This window comes from Macaca fascicularis, chromosome 3 (genome assembly GCF_037993035.2).
Source record: "Macaca fascicularis isolate 582-1 chromosome 3, T2T-MFA8v1.1".
NCBI lineage: Eukaryota > Metazoa > Chordata > Mammalia > Primates > Cercopithecidae > Macaca > Macaca fascicularis.
In genome coordinates, this window is record NC_088377.1 from 59,918,923 (window position 1) to 59,924,922 (window position 6,000).

Here is a 6,000-nt window from a genome sequence, read left to right on the forward strand (position 1 = left end):
TAGCCACATTTCTAAAAAGCGGTATGCAAATTGAGATTGTCGAAAACATTCTAAAATGTAACAGAAGCACAGAAGCAATAAAAAGATTATCAGACAACTTCTTCCTTCTCCATGGAGCTCAGAGGCAGCTTACATTGTGATTAGAAGTGTGGGCTTGGCCAGGCGCAGTGGCTTACGCCTGTAATCCCAGGACTTTGGGAGGCCAAGGCGGGCAGGTCACCTGGGGTGAAGAGTTCAAGACCAGCCTGGCCAACATGGTGAAACACTGTCTGTACTAAAAATACAAAAATTAGCTGGGCATGGTGGTGGGCACCTGTAATCTCAGCTACTTGAAAGGCTGAGGCAGGAGAATCGCTTGAATCTGGGAGGCGGAAGTTGCAGTGAGCAGAGATCAGGCCACTGCACTCCAGCCTGGGCAACAAAGAGTGAAACTCCATCTCAAAAAAAAAGAAAAAGAAAAAAATATGAGTATCCATTGCATAATCTGAGGATTAGAGAAATGTGCTTGTAGGGCACACTGTGTAGTATCTGGCTCTTGTTTCTGTTTTCTGTATGAGATCATATTTAGTAAGTCACGTATACACTAAGTTAACTCCTGGAAAGGGGGTTAGTGAGGATTCCTTCATAACTTTAGAGATAAAACATGATTTTCCTATTGCTTCTTTTTTGTGATTCTTTTTTCATGGGAAATATTGTCTTTTCTGCTTTGTAGATATCATTGAAATGGATTCCAAGCGTGTGCCTCCAGACAAGTTGGCCTGCATCACCAAGTGCAGCAAGCACATCTTCAATGCCATCAAGATCACCAAGAACGAGCCAGCGTCAGCGGATGACTTCCTCCCCACCCTCATCTACATCGTTTTGAAGGACAGACCCCCCACCCCTTCAGTCTAATATCCAGTATATCACACGCTTCTGCAATCCAAGCCGACTGATGACTGGAGAGGATGGCTACTATTTCACCAATCTGGTGAGTAAGTGAGTTCTTGGTGTTGTAGAGAAGGACTAGGAAGGTGGTGGTTTTGGGGATGTGACAGGTGACTCAGGCCTGTGACAGGTAAATGCTCCTGTTTGAGAAGGCAGCATGGCTGAGGAAGCTCACTGTGTGTCAGGGAGCACAAGGACCAGGTGATACAGACACTCTGCCTCCCAGCACTTGGTCAGAGCTTGTGTTTGTCCTACGGAAACAGATGACATGCGTTGGGCATCACTCCCCACGGTCCTGGGTAGAAGAGTCCTTCACTTGGCTGGGCCTCTTCAACCGTGAAGAAGGCAAATCTTGCACTTTAATTCATTTTTATAGAGGATCTAAGATTGATTTTTTTTGTTTTATTTCTCAAGTTCTAAGAATTGAATACTGAGATTTTTTTTACAGGTCAGTTCAGAGGATGTGAAATGATTTTCAAGTATTATGTTGTTACAGTGGTTATTGATTATAGGCAAGACAGTATCTAATTATGTATCAGTTAATAAGGCTGAATACTTCCCACCTTTTTTTTTCTTTTATTTATGTATTTTTTTTTTCTACAGAGTCTCACTCTGTCACCCAGGCTGGAGTGCTGTGATACAATCGTAGTTCACTGCAGCCTTGACCTCTAGGCTCAAGCAATCCTCTCACCTCAGCCTGCTGTGTAGCTGGTACCACAGGCATGCACCATCACACTGGGATAATTTTTTTTTTTTTAGAGATGGGGTCTCACTGTGTTGCCCAGGCTGGTCTCATACTCCTGGGCTCAAGCAGTCCGCCCACCTCAGCCTCCATAAGAGCTGGAATTGCAGGTATGAGCCACTGCTCCTGACCTGAATTCTTTCTTTTTCTTCCTAGTAAACTCTGCTTATTTGCTTTCAACTGAATATATTGTGAAGCTAATGAATTTGGATCCTTGGGGCAGCTTATGGACTTGGTTTTTTGTGTTGAAAGCCTAGGAACTAAGAGATGGGGAGGGGAAGCCAGGATTCATAGGGAGCATTTTTGATAAATTGCCAAAAAATGTCTCAAAACAGGTACATGAATCTCTAGAAATATGTCATGATTTATTTCTAGATTCTAAGTATGTATTCACATTTATACCTACTTTTGTATTTGTCACTTTTTTTCCTTTTCCTGTAAGTAGATTCCAAAAGTTGTAGAAGCCTCAGGTTCCTCCAAACCTGGACCTGCCCCCATCACTCATCACCCTCCACCATTGTGTTCAGCTATGTGTCACTCTAGTCACCAGCATCTCGGGAGGGTGATTTGCAGGTGGAGGGACTTGGGAATGCTCTTGATCAGATGCTTTCACCTTTATTCACACTGTTTTCCATCCTTCCAGGTACATGGTGGTTTAATCCGTAGTACTAAAAAAGTTTAAGTGGCCCATGTAGAATGAGATTAGAGGTACTCATATATCTTTTTTATTTTGAGATGGAGTGTCTCTGTTGCCCAGGCTGGGATACAAAGACGTGATCTCAGCTCACTGTAACCTCCGAGGCCTCCCGGGTTCAAGCGATTCTCATGCTTCAGCCTCCCAGGTAGCTGGGATTACAGGCATGTGCCACCATGCCTGGTTGATGTTTGTATTTTTAGTAGAGACAGGGTTTCACCTTGTTAGCCAGGCTGGTCTTGAACTCCTGGCCTCAAGCAGTCCACCCACCTCCGTCTCCCACAGTGCTGGGATTACAGGCATGAGCCACCACACCTGGCCTTATATTTCTTAATATAAATGAAACATACACTTGCTTGCGAGGGAAGAGCCTTTTGGATTCAGCTCTTTATCCAGAGTGGGTCAGACAACTTGGAAGTCCCTGAGAAGTGTGAAGGTGGAGACATGGCAGATAGTGAGAGAAGTGAAGGAGGACCAGGATGCATTCGAGCGTAGCCACAGTCACTGACAGTAGAGGTGGCTGGCTCGCACACACACAGCAGCTTCTAGGGCCCTTGGCCTGCAGCCTTAAGTACATTTGTGCCTTCCCTCTTCATCCTCTTCTTGCCTGACTCAGAGTCTGTCTCGTCCCCTACACCCACTGCTCCAATGAAACTGCTCTGGCAAAAGTAGAAAGTTTCCAGCTGACAAACCCCGCGGGCACTCGATTTAGTAACCTAAGGAAATCATAATTAGGAAGCTGTTGCCTCAGATAATCTTATCACATGTTCAAAAAAAAAATGGTGAAATCCCTTTTGTTTGGTGTGCTTTGTTGAATACTTTCTACCATTGCTCTTATCACAGCAAACATAATCTTGTATTTAGTATTTTAGCAGCAGCATTTTATCTGAAACTCTGTGGGTTAAATCCTTAAATACAGACATTCTGGGTTGGTCCTTTATCAGGTTCTGAAAATGAAAAGCCATGTATTCGAGTAATTGAGCATCTTCTACAAACAGAGTTTGTATTTCTCCTTTGAATGTCAGTTTGTCATCATGAAGCATTGGTGGCGTTACATTATCAATTATTTGAAACTAAGACAGTTCAGTGTTAGTGCAGATATTAATAGAATATTTTACATAGCAACTTTATTATCACCAACAGATCTTCTTCGCTTCTCATAGCACTCTCCATGAGTCCTTTGTTCTGCAACTTGTGTTGTTCCTTGGCTTCCACAATCCCACTACTTCCTTGTCTCTTTGTAAAGTCTGTGTCTTCTACTTCCACCTTGAATTGTGTCATTCCCTGGGACTCCATCATCTCTGCATCTCTTCCTGCACCATCTCCTCTGTCAAAGAGCTGTCACTTACCTGTGCAGTGATGACCCACAGCTCTGTGTCACCTGTCTTGACCTCACACTTGTATCGCACCTCAAATATAATTTGTTTAGAGCTACGTCCCCTTCAGATGTTTGTTTCTTTTCCAGTATTCTTTATTTCTGTTAGTGGCCATGCCATGTCTCCATTCACCTAAGTGAGGAGTTAGAATCACTTCCTCTCTCCAGTCACAGGGGCCACAGCAGCTCCACACACACCATGAGCCAGATGGGCGTGCGCTTCCGTTCTCCTCGGATGAATCACATTTTTCTTTTTCTTTATTCCTTTTCTCTAGAGGTGAGGTTTCTATCCCGACCGTTGCCCAGGCTGGTCTCAAGCAATCCTCCCACCTCGGCCCCCCAAAGTGCTGGGATTATAAGCATGACCCAACACACCCAGCTCAGATGTCTGTTGAATTGGGCATTTGCAGTGGCATTTCTGTGCTAATAATTGCTACCATGTATTCATTGCTCACTGCAGGCCTCTTGGAAGCCCATGACATGTGTTATGTTGTTAATTCTCACAATAAATCTGAATGGTATTTCCCCCATTCCCAGCAGAATACCTGGTATTTCTGTTACAGGTACAGAAACCTCAGAGAGCTTAAGTAACTTTCCCAGGGTCACTCACTGTTGTTGTTAAGTGAAAGAGGTGACAGTCAACTCAGGTTCTGTTGCTTCAGAGCTGTTTTTAACCACTTGATGTTAAAATATTTATTTGAGGATCAGAGGTCTGTGTGCCATACCAGTGTCTTGAGGAACCACACCCACTCGGGGACTATATCCTGGGTGGGGATAGCAGGTCTGGGAAGACTCAGACAGAATGGCTTCATGGTGTACCTGGGGAGGCTGCACCCAGACATTGGCCCCAGAGCTCCTGGGAGTGTACAGGAAGCATGACCGGGGATAGGAGTAGGTAATTTTTGAGGCTGAATTACATGGAAGTTCATGAGTTTGTTTTGTTTACTTTTGCTTCTATTTTAAATTCTCTGTGATCAAAAGATTTTTACAAATCGATTGGAGTATGCATAGCTTTCCTAATATGACTGTATTAACGTCCTCTTCTTGTAGTGCTGTGCCGTGGCTTTCATTGAGAAGTTAGACGCCCAGTCTTTGAATTTAAGTCAGGAGGATTTTGATCGCTACATGTCTGGCCAGACCTCTCCCAGGAAGCAAGAAGCTGAGAGTTGGTCTCCTGATGCTTGCTTAGGCGTCAAGCAAATGTATAAGAACTTGGATCTCCTGTCTCAGTTGAATGAACGACAAGAAAGGATCATGAATGAAGCCAAGAAACTGGAAAAAGACCTCATAGATTGGACAGATGGAATTACAAGAGAAGTTCAAGACATTGTTGAGAAATACCCGCTGGAAATTAAGCCTCCAAATCAACCGTTAGTAGCTATTGACTCTGAAAACATTGAAAATGATAAACTTCCTCCACCACTGCAACCTCAAGTTTATGCAGGATGATCACAGTTTACATGGAGAGTATTTATTTGAGCCTAAATTACAGGTAGCCCTTACTACACTGAACTGATTGGGATCTAGAATGTAACTAAATTGCTTATAAATGTCAGAGCATTTTTAAAGGTACAGTATATGGGGATTGTTTTGTTTTGTTTTTCCTAGCAGGGGAAGCTTAGTTAATAATAAAATACTATTTATTTGAGTTACTGATACGGATTCATTTAAGGCTTGTGTGCAGATTTTGTCTCAATCTTTTTTCCCTCCATGATTTTCCTATGTGCTTCCTCTGGCATTCACTGTGGTTTGGTAAATAATTGCCTTTTAAAGGACAAAACGAATGCTACAAAGTGTATGTTCAAGGAAATTAAATGGTACCGCTTTTCCACAGTTTGAAATAATTTTATAATTGTAAAGATAGAAATTATATTGATAAGCAAATATGTAAAATTGTAAATATGTAAAAAAAGAATGGTGTCTGCTCTGCATGACATTTTATATGTTAATTTTTTAGTTTAAAATGAAATATATTGAATGTTTGCCTTTAGCACCATTTTATTTGGTTTGTTCTACTAAAATGACTCGAGAAGTGTTTAGACAAACTCCCCTAGGTCCTCCTGACTTCAGGTGATCCTCCTGCCTCGTCCTCCCAAAGTGCTGGGATTACAGATGTGAGCCATTGTGCCTGGCCAGTTTCTGACAGTTCTGGAAGGTGGGAAGTCCAAGATCAAAGTGCTGGCAGATTTGGTGTCTGGTAAGGGAACCGTTTCTCATAGATGGTCCCTTCTCACATGTCCTCATATGACGGAACGGGCAAAC

The 6,000-nt window shown here is 42.9% G+C and overlaps 1 pseudogene; it reads left to right on the forward strand.

Moving 5' to 3' along the window:
* The window catches only part of LOC135969952 (rab5 GDP/GTP exchange factor-like), a 38,114-nt pseudogene extending 32,386 nt beyond the window's left edge, over nt 1-5,728 (forward strand).
* The last annotated feature ends 272 nt before the right edge of the window (nt 5,729-6,000 follow it).